Genomic DNA, 16,225 nt, shown 5'->3' with positions numbered 1-16,225 from the left:
AAATAAAACTTCCCAAGTTTTCATCAAGAGTTGCTAGAAATCAAACAGGTATGTCATAGCAAGAATGTATTTTCACAATTCTGAATATTGGGCCTTATATAGGGGATAATTTTGCCCTCATACCAGCATAATAGAGCTGCTTCCTTGCAGGAAAATGAAGTTTCTAGTCATGTAGAGAGAATGCTATATCAGCTGAGATTTGCTATGAAGATCAGAGAGAAGTTCAGCTGTGAATCACACTGTGCGTATTTCATCCCTGCATTTCAAGAAGAGAATGTGCCCCTCTGCTTTAGATGAATCAGTCTTAAATTGAATAGCACTGTGATGGGGGAATACAAATGCCACCGTGGATAGGGCTAACGAGCTGCTGAGGGCTTAATCAGCTCTGACCCACTCTTCCTGCAATAGGTAGTGGGCTGGAGGGAGGAGTTAATAGGAGACAGCCCAGCTCAGTTGAGATCTGGCTGGGAGGGAAAGCAGAAGAGAAGAAGCCTGGGTGGCAGCAGTTAGGGTTGGGCTGGGGAGTGAGTTCCCCCTGCCAGGTTTTTGCTTTCACTCAGAGTTCCAGGCTGTGGAGTGTGTGGGAGGGGGCCTGGCCCCAACACTTTTAAGCAGGGGGCCTGCATGACTTCAGTACTAGGGTTGCCAGTTGTGGTTGGGAGTATTCCTGAAGGTTTCATCACATGACTTAATGCTTCATTAAAAAATATTCTTTAATTCCTGGAGACTTGACAACCCTAATCAGTACAGCTGCTGCCAGAGCAGTCTGAAGGGTCGCTTCAGCTTAGGGTGACCAGATGTCCCAATTTTATAGGGACAGTCCTGATTTTTAGGTCTTTTTCTTATAGAGGCTCCTATTACCCCCCACCCCCGTCCCAATTTTTCACACTTGCTGTCTGGTCACCCTACTTTGGCTGTGTGGTCATGACACTTCTGAAATTTGACCCAGCCATACAGACTTTACCCCCTTCCCCCAAAGAACTATCTGAATTGACGACATTGCTGTCTGTAGCCAGGAACTAACTAGAGACTGCTGCTGCCAGCACCTCCCTGAGAGAAGGTAGGCCTGATGCAGGACTCTCGGTGTGATTTGCTACCCGTGACTTCTCCATTGCTGCTGCCTACGACTGCTGCTAGTGTTGCCCTGCCTGAAAGGGGAGACAGCCCAATAAACCCCTTTTATCTTTTGTGACCGAATGGGGCTACAGCAGTGGGTTGCCGCAAATCCAGGAGTGACTGCCACAATCACTAAAATAAAAACAGCCTGTATCGTGAGCTGGCCCTAACAATATTGATACAAAATCATATATTAATTTATATAACAGATTTTTTTCCCCGCTGGCATTTAAAGAAGTTTTAATCTCCCCAGCTCCTTCAATGATCCTGATAAAAAGTGGAATTACGGGTGGCCCTGACCTATTTGTTTCATATCATATTGATCCTGAGCTACTTATATAACATGATGGACCAAATTCCACTCACTTTCACCAAGGCCAGCCCAGGATGGAGATTTCACACTGGTTTTTCCTTGACCTTCTCTGGAGCTGAATCATCAGTTTATCCTAGAAATTATCTTATCAAACTAATGAACAGTTAATGAAGAGCAAATAACTCATGAGAATCATGTGGCGGCATGTGCTGAAGGATACACTGAAATGACTGTATTTTGCTCTGCAGGGGGAGAGCGTTTCCTTTCCAGAACAATCACAACATAGAAAGGGAAAAACAAAGCAGGTAAGAGTCATGCATTTGTTCATTTCAAGTTGATTTATTTGGGTCCTGTAGAAACGTCTGATGGGTGGCTCTGTAGGCTGCCTGGCCTTTCACCCTCATCTCCTAAGGATTTTGATGGTCTGGATTGAAATCTTAGCAGTATCTGTCCCATTTATTATTATTATTACAGACAAAACCACAGCATATAAGGAAGGCGGGGCAGTGGGATTCCTTCAGTGTAGATATTGCATTAGTCCAAACCCATTGTCAATCAATGGAAAGAATCCCAGTGATTACAATGGGCTTTGGAGCTGGCTTTCACTGAAATGTCCTGACGGTTGTTCTAGGAGAATCCTCAAGAGACTGCTGAGTGTTGCCTCCTTTGCAACCAGCTGCAGCTCTGCATGCTGCAGGAATTAGCAAAAGGGTGTTGATGGGGCTTTATGGGGCACATTTTCAGAAGCATGCCTGTATCTGAGTTTTGTACAATGTGTTTTTGGGATGCAAACAAGAAATCTTAGGCAAAACTTGGCCAGCTTGCACGATTAGTGGTGCTTTAACTGCAAAATACTCAGAATTGTGTACTTTCTCCTTTCAGCTCCAGCACCCCACCCCTTCTCTTTATTATCTTGAAATGAATTCCTCTTAGTGTATGCACAACATGCCTTGGGTGGCAAGTGACTAGGATTCATCACCAAATTTGGTTTGCTGGTTGGATCATTAACTTCCCTGGCTTGGGCCGGGTACTGACGGGGAGTGCAACATGAATGCTGATCCCTGCCCCCCTTGAAACCAATTTAAGAGACACACTTAAAATTAAAAAAAAAACAGGAGTACTTGTGGCACCTTAAAGACTAACAAATTTATTTTAGCATGAGCTTTCGTGAGCTAAAGCTCACTTCTTCGGATGCATAGAATGGAACACACAGACAGGAGATATTTATACATACAAAGAACATGAAAAGGTGGAAGTATGCATACCACCATACTTCCACCTTTTCATGTTCTCTGTATGTATAAATATCTCCTGTCTGTGTGTTCCATTCTATGCATCCGAAGAAGTGAGCTTTAGCTCACGAAAGCTCATGCTAAAATAAATTTGTTAGTCTTTAAGGTGCCACAAGTACTCGTTTTTGTTTTGTTTTGTTTTTTGTTTTTTGCGGATACAGACAACACGGCTGCTACTCTGAAACTTAAAATTAAGACTCTCTTCTTGCCTTTCCCTCCGTCTCCAGAGTGCCCCCAGCATTGCCAATTTAGCTAGGAGTTCACATATGATTTTCTAAACAAAAGTTTCATTTTTCTTACTCTTTCTAGAAGGTGCAGATTCTTACCCTGACCCCAGCTTCCTGTTGAAGGGCTTGATCCAAAGTCCGTTGAAGTGAATGGAAAGATTCACATTAACTTCTATGGGAATTGGAAAAGGCCCAAAATTCACAGGAATCTCCCTTGTTCCAGTGCTTTGTCTAAGCTATCTGTATGTGTTGATTTTAAACTTCCTGAGATTGGATCACAGCAAAGAGAGAGAATGTTATCAGATAAACCTAACACAAAAGAGCAAGGCCCTGTGGCTGAAAACGTAATGGTTAAATAGCAAGATAAACCTTTTCTTTTTACATATGACTAGAGGTTCTGGTAGCCAGTCTGACTCTGTTTGACTGGAGCTGCAAGGAGCATTGTTTTTGTCCGTTTCTAAAATAAGAATATTTTTCTTTTGAAGCAGATGTATTTGAGAAATTTGAGACCCCCAACCTTGTATATTGTGGAGACCTTTGCTGCAGGAGACCTTTGCTCTGGCAAATGGTAAGATAAGAATCCTAGAAGAGAAGTGTATGTTCAGCTTTTCCCTTCTTGGTTTTATTGCAGATTTTTTTCCCCAGGATATGTTTCATAAAACACTATCTACAAATGAATATGACTAAATCCATCAAGTTTTATAGTCTGCCACTGAAAACCTTGTGAGCAAACCAAATGGTCATTAGACCAAGATGCGTCACCTGTCCTTGTAAGCCACACATGCTAGGAACTTATACCGAGATAGCACCTTCCATCTGAGGTTCTCCATGTATTTAACATTTTTTGCCCTTAATAGGAAACTGTCATATTCTTTTTTCTGTACATCTCAACCTGCCAGGACACAAGTGTAGGATGCAGTGTATGAAAAGGTCCCAACAGAAGGGCACAGAAAAAATTTATGAATCCAGGAAGTTTACAAAGACATGGGATTCAATTCTTTAGTGGAAATGACTTTGTCTCATCTCTGTTCCATGATTCTGTATTTCTGATGGAATAATTTATGATAAAAGAATGAGAGAACATCAGGGTTGTTTTTTAAAAACATGGGTAGATTCAAGACAGGTCCATTTACTTGGTACTTCTGTGACCACATGTGTGTAATAATTGAGCACCTGGGGCTAAGGGGAGGGTGGCATCCCTCGAAATGAAGGGCGTTGTTCATGGAGATGGGGTGGAGAGGCATTTCTCACCAGTCCATTGTGTCTCGGAGGCGGAGAGGTCAAAGCTGAACGTCAAAGGCTAAATACCATTTGCCACAGCATGTGTGTTCTGGTTGAATCAATACTCACCTGCTTGCACCATGCACCCTTGCACAACAGGGAAGTGTGAGAGGGAGGGAACTTAATGAGGAAACCCACAGCAAAACTGTCCAAATATATTATGCTGACACTGGCACAGACTGATTCCTGACCCCTGGTCTACATCATAAATTTACACTGGTATAAATACATTGTTCAGTGATGTAGAAAATCCACACCCATGAGCAATGCAGTTAAACCAACATAACCCCCGGCATAGACAGGGCTATGTTAATGGGAGGGCTTCTCCCATTGACACAGCTTCTATCTCTTGGGGAGGTGGATTCCCTACACTGACAGGAGCAGCTCTTCCATCGGCATAGGTAGTGTCTTCACTTAGCACTACCGTGGCACAGCTGCACCAGTGCAGCACTGTAAGTGTAGGCAAGCCCTTAATTACTTAAGTGCTGCGTGCACTCATAAAAGGCAGCAAGTCCGAATACTAATGTTCAGTCTCCTCAGCAACAAGATTCCCCTTCTAGTAATCCACCCCCCGTATGGGCCGTGCTATCCTTGTCTCCTGCTATTCTATAGGTCACGATGAAAGAAGCACTCAAATCAGCTACTGAAGTGATCTTCCTTAGCAGGTCTGTTGTCCCAGAGAGGGCTATCAAATGAGTCTGAGGCACGATTGACCTGCTGCTGAGCCCGGTGGTTAGGAAGGCCAGACATGCAGAATGAAGTCCTACGCAATGAGGAGGTTCTTCCCCTACACCAGATTCAGCATGTCTGGTTGTGATCTAGCTAACAGAAGCCAATCTGAATTAGAATGACCACTTACCAGGGTATGTTACACACAGATCTCCTTTTGGACCTGGTAAAATAAGATACTAAAGACAAGTAGATCTTGGATGTCAATTTTTCCACTGCATACAAATATCACTATGAAACTGTTATATGCCCATTTTAACTGGACATGTCACAGGGTGCAGTCCCAGTGTGTAACCCCCACAGGGCAATGCAGCCACTCTGCCTAGGTTTCCCCTCCTGCAGCTCTGACTAATTCTTCCAGTCATCAGCTCAATTCAGTTGCTGAGATGACTCGGCCCCTCCAGCTAAGTCACAAGAGTCCACTGCTTCTGTGGTATCAAAATCCAATAAAACAGACGCCCAACTAGTCTTTTGCCCTAGGCTTAAGCTGTGCACAGCCCATCCTGCCCCAAAGGTTTGTCTTCTGCTCACCTTTACCCCCTCTTCAGCCTGTCCTCTGGGCTCAAAATTCTTCCCCTCTTGGGATAGGGACTCCAAAACTCTCCTTCTTGGGGCTGTACAGTGGGAACCTACCCTTGTGCTCTTCGATGAGCCCAGCCTGGGAACCTTAACCAATGGGGCTGCCTTGCCCCAACAGCCAGGACCCAGTTCTAGGGGTGAGTGGGTGGGTGGGCAGCCTGGGCTCCAGACTGCTGTACTGTTCAAGATTTTTTTTTAAACCACTCCAATTGGTCAGATTGATTTTTTTATTTTTTTTTAATTGCTCAGCAGCTAGGGGTGGGTGGCTGGAAACTTTTTCCATCCTTGCCAGCAAAACAGTTAGGGCTGCTCTGCCTATGGCTACATGCTGCTCTGCTTCTTTCCCTCAGGGCTTCTTCCTATACTTCCTGCCCTCTTGCTCATCTCTGGCATATTAACTCCTGGGTTCCTCTCTCTTCCCTCCTGGTGTCACTTTCAAATCTCTTTCTAGCTCTCTATCCTAGGCTCAAACATCTCCCTTGGGATAGGACATCAGACACCAACCTCCTGCTACTTGGCTCTCCCATCTCCCTGGACCACATGCTGCCTTTTTATATCTCATCATGTCTGGGTCAAATCACCCAGTTTACTCATTTCCTCCATCTGGGAAAGTGGATTAAATCTGATGCAGGCACAGCTGAGCCCCAACCCCTTAATACAGTAAGGTGATGCTTTAGCCATCCAGCGTAACCCTAAGGATCTGCATGTCTGGAAACAGCAATGGAAATGGAACCAACCTCCTCAGTGAAATCAAATAAGTTAATTCATTTTAAAAAGTATTGGGTGCCTTCAATCTTCTGTAGGACAGAATGGCTGGGGAATGTAACTAGACAGTTGTGTCCTCTGGGAACTAAAATGAAAGTAACTTTATTTCTGCTACTGCCGTCAAATCCCTGACCTCGTCTGTTAAAGTAAACACTGAGGTCCTGCTTCCCCAGCGCGCTGCATTGCAGTCCTCAGGCAGCACAAAGCAGCCCCAAAGCCAGCTTGGCAGGCTGCTGGAGGATCCCTAGCCAGTGTCGAGGTGTTGTAGAGGCTCTTACATCCACCACCCCTCCAGCTGCCAGTTCTGGGGCTATAGCCAGGGCATTCCTATACTCCAACAACCCCCAGGGATATTAGGGACCCTGTGGGCCAGTGACAGTCTGTGTAGATTGGGCCTGGTTTTGGTGACTTAAGCGCAACACTTCTGGACCGGAACTGAGGGCTGGAGCCTGAATGTTGATGTCTTGTTTTTATATTTGATCACTTACTCAAATGACCTGATCTAAAACTTTCTCAAACATTTTTTTTTCCATTGGAAAGTTCAGAGCCCCCTTTGAACCCGTGTTTTGGACACATTGCAAAGAAAACAGAGATGCGTGCAGAGAAATGACTATAACAAAGGTTTTTACATGCTGGAGTATCATAGTATGCTATGCACTTTATTACCTGACAATGTTTTGTCTTGTGCAGCATGTGGTATATTGGATTAAAGCAGTAAAATGGGGTCTATAACCACAAGGACAATAATAATAAAAAATACTGTATTATGTTATGTGTAAACCTAGTTCACAGGAGATACTGAGCTCAATTTAGTAATGAAACCCATTATCTTTTTGTTTTGCAAATAATCATAGTTACAGTCCCAGGGAGGAAAATTTCAAAAGCACTTACATGATTTAGGAACGTAAGTCCCATTTTCAAAAGGATCTTTAAAGATGGTTAAAGCTATTTAGATGCTGAAAGCTGCAGTTTGTGAATCCCACTGGGCTTCCGCATGAGTTAGGCACTGAATTGCTTGGTGGTTTCAGCTCTCAGGCACTTTTGTGCATGCCCACTGATAAACATTTAGGCATCTAGAGGACTGTACTAGTAGAAATTTGGGTTCCAAGGGAATTTAGGCACTTACAAGATTAGTTGGCAGTTGAGCAGTGTTTTGTGAATGCTAGTGGATTCTAAATGTTGGACATAGGTGCTTAAAGGGGCAGTTAGTTACTTAATGGTATGTCAATACTGCAATATAAGCCCAGGGATAATGAGACTTGAGTCAGCTAACCTGTGTTGGGGAACCCTTGACTTGAACATCTACAGTGTATTTTAACTCTAGGCTAAGACTTTTCTAACCTGTACTTGAACCTAGGGCTCTGACGTCCACATAGCAGAGCATCACCCCAAGTCAAAGTAGCCATAGCCTCATGCCTAGGGCCCCTTGCCTCTGAAATGTGGCTGCTCTAGCCCTATGATTGTGCTGCACTGTGGGAAAACTTTACTGCCTGTCCTGCATGTTACCAGGAAGTAGCTTGCTTTCCAAAAGGGTTGATGGATTCACTCTCCATTGCAAAGCCAGGAGGCTGTCTGACAGTGGGCTTGCAGATCAGTGATCAGAAGAGAATTAATACTGACCTGAGCTGTTGCCATTTGCAAAGGGTGGGAGTGGCTCCCATTTTCAATAGAGTAGATTGCAGATTGTTGGCCTAGAGAGGACTAAGGAAGTTGTCACATGGAATTTTGTCATATTTCCAGCGGACTCCCAAGACCTAAGTCAACTGGAGCTGTGTCTACGCTTCTAAGCAATAGGTCTTGGACCCTGAGTCCCAGCTTAACTTGAGCTTGGACCCTCCAGCCCTGCAGGGTCCTGGGACCCTGGGTTAGCCCAACTGCAGTGTAGACACAAGGGGAGAGAGGCTTCAGCCTAGGCTCAAGCACGGGCTTACACTACAGTGTAGACATACTCCTTGTGAACTAGTTCCTAGGGCCATATTCAGCTATAAGTTGTTAAAACACAACTGAGTATTACCCTGCTGTGAAAAGCATCTTAGAAATCTCCAGATAATCAAGTTGAAAATACAGACCGAAAATTTGCCCTTTGACTGCAATATACCGATATCTTCAAATGACAATAGACCTTTCTCCTGGCCTTGGTTGAATATGAAATAAAAATCATTCCTTTGGTCAGCTTCAGCAGGGCAGATTAATGATTCCTCAGGAAGGCTATTAATACAACTATGCAGACACGTCAACATTTGTTCCATTGGGCAAAATTTGCCTGGGGTGCATTTCAGTGTATTCACCCACTCCTAGCATGACATTCATCTATTCCTGTTAGAGCTCATCACACTGAAGATCAGGTCTGTCGTTTATAACTCCACAGTACCAGAATCAATCTATAAGGATGCATTGACATTACGGGGGAAAAGTGGGTTTTTACCAGGTTTTAGATTACATGTGGGAACTGCCATGGTAAAATTCTTCTGAAGACAAAGTAATTTGTGCTTTTCACATTGAGGTTAAAAACTGCAATGGCTTGTCTCCACTAGACTAGTTATCTCAGTGTAAAACACACCCTTTTTGCAGTGAAGCTATAGCTCCCCTCATTAGAGACCAAACCTCCCATTCATACCTTAAAATGTTGGAACTGGAAGATGGATAATGGGCCGCTATCACTCTACAGCATCCTCCTCCCTGGGGACGCGGCTTCACTAGGTGTGTTTTTAATCAATGTTAAACTAAACCATGTTACAATCCTAGTGGAGACAAAGCAGCTGTAATTTTAACTTGTGTTAGCTGATGAAGAAAAACCCTACGCTCCCCACTAGGGTTTACCTTCACCAGATAATGCAGATTGACATTATAACTGCCTTGTCTTCACTAGGATTGCAATGTGGGCGAGTTAAAGTGGGTTAAAATAAATTTTTTTCCCTAGTGAAGACACAACCCAGGCTCTGTGGATTAGCACACTGGATTGTGGACAAGCCAGCCAGAGCTGTGCAGGAGGGCATGTGCAGGGGCCAAACCCACAGGTCACTAACCTCCTATGCACTGGGTCAATTGTGGACACAAATTGTGCCCCAAAATCTGTGTTTCGCCATCCCTACCTGTGCCACTGATTCCCGTTGCCACAGATCTCAAACCCAATCCTAATGCTGCTTCTTACCTTGAACTGAGTTCAAACCCCACAGTTGCTTGAAACAACTTCACTCAGTTCCCTGAGCTCATGTGCTGTAAACTGAATTGCAAGCCTCTTCTAGTTTTCCTCACTATGGGTACGTCTTCGTGATAGCAATAGCTTGTGTGATTGGCACCCACAGTAGCCTGGCCTGGGGTGTGAGCAGCCACACTGCATAACAGAGTTACTATGTCCCCACTGGCACTACAGTAGGAATTCTGGGGGCATCTCCTATGGTTTGTTGTGCTGCCATAAGCTGAGTCGCTCTATGATTCTTTCCCACTGAATTGTAGAACTTGTCTGTCCTTTGCGGCACATGGGGGGAGAGGGGAAAATTGTGGGAAGGCATCAGATGACTAGCTGTACTCGAGTGGTTCAGCCTGCAGCCCCACTGCAAAATGGACGAGTTACCAGGCAGAATAAAAGTGACACCTGAGCTCTAGCCTCTATTACAGCCAGGCCAGTCAGCCTAGGTTTGAAACGCTACCAGACTTGGGTGAGAGGGTTTTGTGTGTGGATGGGAGAGGGGTTAACACAACGGTTCCATTAACTCTGCAGTGAAGCCATACCCTATCCCTTGGATGCAGCTACTAAATATAATTGGTTTGGATGTCCCAGGGCTGCAATTCTTAACTCTAGCACAACTTTTAGATGTATAAAATCCAGCATTGTCAGCCAAAGCATTGAAAGAATTCTGCTATGATTTGCCAGTAAATGCAATCAAAGGGCAGTTTGCGCATCTCTCTTCAGCTTTGTTATTTGGACCTGATTTTTCAATATAGTCTCACATTTTGCACATTCAAATAATTGTGGGATTAACTAATGTGGGTATCTATGAGGGCAGTTAGGTGCCTAAATACCTGTTTTTAACCTACAAGTCATTTATGTCCACACTTGGCTGCAAAAATTGCAACTGCAATAGAGAGACTGGTTTTTAACAAAACAGATCCTTTAACATTAGTCTAATATATGACAAGAGAGTCGAACGCGTCGTAGTTGAATAATAACAATTAGTTTGGAAGACTGAAAAGGTTTAGTCTTGCTAGTAAGTCAAGCTCTTTATCGTCCCTGCTAACTAGGTTTAAGCATAGGATGGATAATAAAGTGTTTATTTTATTGGCCTCATAATTATGCACCCTTATTTTTATTACTGCATTCCGTTAAACTGTATGCTGTGCAAAGCATTTTCCATCTCTAGTATCTATGAATCTACGTCAAACGTTGTCATAACTTGATCTTCCGACACGTATAGACATTTATTACAGTAATTTCTATGCACTTGCTTCTTGCTGCTTTGTTTGAGTTTAAATTTGCTCCAGACACTGGGGCAATAAAGTTTTGAGTCTTTGTAGTGCAAAGAATATTTGATAAAGTTGCAAGAAAGGTCACATAAAAATTATGGGCACAATAAAAGGATGGATTATACAGCCTTCCTGTTTTCTGGGTCCCTTTGCTGCTCTCTCAAGCTGCCATTTGCAGGGGCAGTGGGCCCCCCGTTCACCTCAGAGGAAATGGCGAGGAGCACTGGCAGCTCGGATGTTCCTTAGTGATGAATGGGAAGGTGGATGAGCGATAAAGGACACAGCTAGACATGAAAAAATCAGAGAAGGGAATGGGAAGAGGAAAGTTAGGGACAAGAGCAGGGATAGAAGACAGCCTGGAGAGTTCAGGTATTTTGACTAAACAACGAAGATTAAATGATAAAAGAGCCAAATTTACAAAGGTGCAAACAGACGCCTAGTAGGCTTTACAAAGTGCTTTTACATCGTAAGAACCTAGGTCCCACTGAAAGGCTGGGAGAGTTAGGCACCTAACTCACCCAGGTGCTTTTGAAAATCCTACTAGGTTTACCAGGGGGACTTAGGGTGAGTGTACAGCACCTGATTAGGCACCTTGCCATTAAGTGGAATTCACAACCCCGAGATAGACGCCTTGGCTCCCCATCCAAGGAGAGTTAGGTGTCTAACAGGAATTCACAGACGCAAGTACACTAAAGGGAGAGCTACTTAAACTAGCCACTAAGGAACTGCTGAGGAGAAGGGTGCAGCCTAAGGCCCACCCGACTCTGGGCTGCAGGGAGATTCCTTCCTCCATTGGGGAGACGCAGCCGTTATCCCTTTCCTGGCATTAGGTGCCTAAATCAGGCCACTCTTTTCTCAAGTGAAAGCAAAGAAGAAGTGGTGCCCCCTCTTACCCAAGAGCCCAGTAGTTAGTGCATTCAGCCCAGGATGTGGGAGACCTTCGGCAGGGGGGCCAGAACAGGGGGAGCCAAGAGGCGATGGCACATCTACTTTTTGCTACAGGCAGATGGATGGTCCACAGCTTCCCACAGCTGCCTGGGTGGCTCTTACCTATGGCCTGGCGGTGGGTCTTTGGCCTCTGAGACCCTGCTTCCAGGCCAGGCTGCAAGCTAGAGCCAGGTCGGGGGTAAGAGCTGTGCGGGCAGCTGTGGGGAGCCCCAGACTCTCCACCTGCCCTGAGTGGGCTGCCCGGGGCATGGGGACACAGGCCAGAGGCTGCTTTTGGGACACCCCATCCCAGGCAGGTGGAAAGGCCCAGGCCCCCCGGACTGGCTCTGGCTTGACCAGGGGGACAGGAGCTTGGGGAGGAGAGGAGAGGTGGGGGCAGGGCCTCATCCTCTGCCCACTTTTAGGAAGAATCCATCGCCCCTGGGCCTGGGTTCCCGTCCCTGCTTCATTCAATACTAGATGCTAAAGCAGCTGCTGAACATGTCTACCAGATCAGTCCCTGCAGGCAAGCCAGAGCAGGGAATACTTAGTCTGTGAATCGGCTGGGGCTTAGGTGTGAATTAGGCACCAAGTTGCTCAGTGATCTCAGGACTGAGGGTGTGGGCATGTGCACCAGCAGAAATGTAGGTACCCAGGGAACTTTACTCGTGAAAACATAGGCTGGGTAATTTAGGCACCTACAGCATTAGGCAGCAGCTGGCAGCATTAGGTGCCTATGTTCCCCCTCGTGAATCTGGTCCATGGTGCCACTGTCTGCATCTTTAGGCCTCTAAATATCTTTGTAACTCTGGTAGACAATGACTATGAATGTAAGATGGGATTTTCATAAGTGCTGAAAAATCCCCTTGTGAAACAATAGGATTTAGGTGCTATTGAAAACCATATTCCTAGCAATATCTACAATGAAATACTTGAACTGAATTATTTATATCCTTGTCACCAATATTTATTTTGATATCCTACACATCATGCTACTTCCTGCATGAAAGTCAAGTACGGTGTAAATGTCTAACAGAAGCACGCTTATGGGAGTGCAATCACTACTTGACACGAGTTCTGTGCAAGGCATACACTGTAAACGCACAGAGGCTGAAAGTATGGCAGATATGCTATTTTATTCTGCAGCAGGTTCAGACACGTTGCTCCCGATTCACATTTTCATTAAAATCCCTTTACACTGCAGCATACAAAGGGCCTTAAAGTTTATTTGTGCCTAGAGTGGTCTAAAGGGGCCTTAGAGTGACTAAGACTCTGGCTCTTGGTCTTCACTCCCAAGGTTTTGCATAGTCCCAATCCTGTTTACATATCTGTCCTTACTATACTCTGGCTCATGTACTACATTCAGTCTACTCTTCCAGGACTGCATAGCCCTTAGTCACCTACTCTCACTCAGGATTTTGGGCTATTTTCCATGCTGTTCTCTGTCTGGGCCATCTCCTTCTGCCCAGTGCACTAAGCAGTCTTGCTCTCATCCAAGATTCCCTTTAAAAACGCTTACCGGGACTAATCTCACTCCAGGTCTCTTTCAATAGCTCAGCCATCGAATCTAGCTCAGATTTTATCACAGGGGTTGGCAACCTTTCAGAAGTGCTGTGCCGAGTCTTCATTTAGTCACTCTAATTTAAGGTGTTGCGTGCCAGTAATACATTTTAACATTTTTAGAAGGTCTCTTTATAAGTCTATAATATATAACAACTATTGTTGTATGTAAAGTAAATAAGGTTTTAAAAATGTTTAAGAAGCTTCATTTAAAATTAAATTAAAATGCAGAGCCCTCTGGACCAGTGGCCAGGACCTGGGCAGCGTGAGTGCCACTGAAAATCAGCTTGTGTGCCACCTTTGGCACGTGTGCCATAGGTTGCCTACCCCTGTTCTATCATATCTTTATGAAAACACTCAGCCAAACAAAAAACTCACCTTGTAAATCACAACCTATGTGCAACCTGTGACACTACGTCCCACATTCTTCATAGAAATATTGTTATAATATGATTATAGCATATCTAAGATGTATTTTATGCAAGATGGGTCACGTGAGATATCATTGGAAAGGTTATGATGTACTGACTATGATTATCCTATTTGTATGCATGTATCATTTTTGTATCTGAAGTTGGGAATATTGTCTATGTACCTATTACCCTTAACCATTCTGACAGTTAGGAAGTTTTTCCTAATGTCCAACCTAAACCTCTCTTGCTGCAATTTAAGCCCATTGCTACTTGTCCTATCCTCAGAGGTTAAGAAGAACAATTTTTCTCCCTCCTCCTTGTAACAACCTTTTATGTACTTGAAAACTCTTATCATGTCCCCTCTCAGTCTTCTCTTCTCCAGACTAAGCAAACCCATTTTTTTCAATCTTCCCTCATAGGGCATGTTTTCTAGACCTTTAATAATTTTTGTTGCTCTTCTCTGGACTTTCTCCAATTTGTCCACATCTTTCCTGAAATGTCGTGCCCAGAACTGACCACAATACTCCAATTGAGGCCTAATCAGCGCAGAGTAGAGTGAAAGAATTACTTCTCGTGTCTTGCTTACAATACTCCTGCTAATACATCCCAGAATGATGTTTGCTTTTCTTGCAACAGTGTTACACTATTGACTCATATTTAGCTTGTGATCCACTATGACCCCCAGATCCCTTTCTGCCGTACTCCTTCCTAGGCAGTCATTTCCCATTCTGTATGTGTGCAACTGATTGTTCCTTCCTAAGTGGAGTACTTTGCATTTGTCTTTATTGAATTTCATCCTATTTATTTCAGACCATTTTTCCAGTTTGTCTGGATCATTTTGAATTTTAATCCGATCCTCTAAAGCACTTGCAACGCCTCCCAGCTTGGTATCATCCGCAAACTTTATAAGTGTGCTCTGTGCCATTATCTAAATCATTGATGAAGATATTGAACAGATATCTTCACTGAATCCCTGCCCAGGATGACAGTTGAAAACATCTAAGATACAAGGACTGAGGGGGGCAAGGAGAAGAGCTGAGCCCAGGCTGGAAATGGTATCTGGCCTGTGAAAGAAATATCTAGGGTTTTAAGCTGCAAGCAAGAGTAGCTTGTCTTCAAGAACCTCTGCTATCTGCCATAAAACAACATTTAGGGTGAGAAATTACTACTTGTAACCCGTTTCAGTGGTAGCCGTGTTAGTCTGTATCAGCTTCATATTCGTTTCTCCCTACTGTTGCTCACACCTTCTTGTCAACTGCCTGTAATGAGTCACTCTCTTACCACTTCAAAAGTTATTTTTCCTCTTTTGGTATCCTGCTGTTAATTGATTTATCTAATTAGACTGACCTAACACTTGGTAAAGCACCCCCATCCTTTCATGTATTTATACCTGCTCTTGTATTTTTTACTTCATATATCTGATGAAGTGGGTTCTAGCCCACAAAAGCTTATGCCCAAATAAATTTGTTAGTCTTTAAGGTGCCACAAGGACTCGTCGTTTTTTTTTGTTTTTGTTTTTTACTTGTAACCAGTTTCTTAAGTGTATTAAGCTTAGTTTGCAGGTTTGTTTTATTTGCTCAGTAATCTGCTTTGAGCTGTTTGCTATCATTTAAAATCTATCTTTTGTAGTTAATAAACTTGTTTTTGTTTTCTCTAAACCTAGTTTGTTGAATTCATAACTGGGGAGAGGGAAACTGTGCATATCTTCCTCCCACATTGAGGAAGGAGGTGAATTTCAATAAGCTTATGCTGTACAGTTCTCTGTTCAGTGCAAGACAATACAATTTTGGGTTTGCACCCCAGAGTGGGTGTGCACTTGAGTGCTGGGCAATTTCCTAGCTGAGTCTTCCCAGGCAGAGCTGATTTCAGTGTCTGTGTCTTTCTGCAGCTGGGTGTGTCCCTACCTGTGTGTGTGCTGGTGGAGGCTTGAGGGCCTGTTTCAGCAGGACAGTGTAAGGGAACCTAGGCTGGTGGAATAGGCGGGCTCAGTGGTACCCCAGTACATCAGGTGGCACTACAGAGTGGGGGATCAACCTGTCACACAGCCCTTCTTCGTATCTTTGTACGGTACTTTGTCCAATATAGGGGCAGATCTGCAGCTGGTGTAAATTGTCAGAACTCCATTACTTTAGAACATTAGCCCTACAGGGAATGGTCTGTGTCTTTTTGCATTCTTGTAAAATGGCATGGGCCTCAATAGTGCCACACAAGTACTAAGAAATGTTTCATATGTATGAGATTTATTTAATTTCAAATATAAATATACAAAAGTGTTAGCATCACTGGGCCTAATTTTCATGCATGCTTATGTGTAACTACACACTCCAATACGCAGGCAGAATTGTATGCTTAAAGTTCATCCCCACACAAATTAGGAGATAGCGTAGTCCAGTGGCTAGGGCCACTGAGAACACCTGAATTCTGTGTCTACTCTGCCACTAACTCAACCTGTGACTCTAGGTAATTCATATGACTGAATTTTCAGCATGTCCTCTAATGTTGGATGTCTGATTTGAGGCACCTGTGGCCTATTTTGCAGAGGTGGTAAGCACCTGCGCT

General features: G+C 44.0%; 1 long non-coding RNA gene across 1 annotated transcript in view; it reads left to right on the top strand.

Annotated features, from left to right (window-relative positions):
• The first annotated feature begins 953 nt into the window (after positions 1 to 953).
• LOC123370699 overlaps positions 954 to 16,225 on the top strand; it is a 92,190-nt gene continuing 76,918 nt past the window's right edge. The window contains exons 1-3 of the long non-coding RNA XR_006579511.1: positions 954 to 1,060; positions 1,678 to 1,734; positions 3,434 to 3,516. This is a non-coding gene — a long non-coding RNA (uncharacterized LOC123370699). The remainder of the gene's footprint in view (positions 1,061 to 1,677; positions 1,735 to 3,433; positions 3,517 to 16,225) is intronic.

The sequence above is a fragment of the Mauremys mutica genome, chromosome 5 (assembly GCF_020497125.1).
Source record: "Mauremys mutica isolate MM-2020 ecotype Southern chromosome 5, ASM2049712v1, whole genome shotgun sequence".
Taxonomy (NCBI): domain Eukaryota; kingdom Metazoa; phylum Chordata; order Testudines; family Geoemydidae; genus Mauremys; species Mauremys mutica.
Note: the sequence above shows the minus strand (reverse complement) of the source record. Positions and strands in the feature narration are given on the sequence as shown.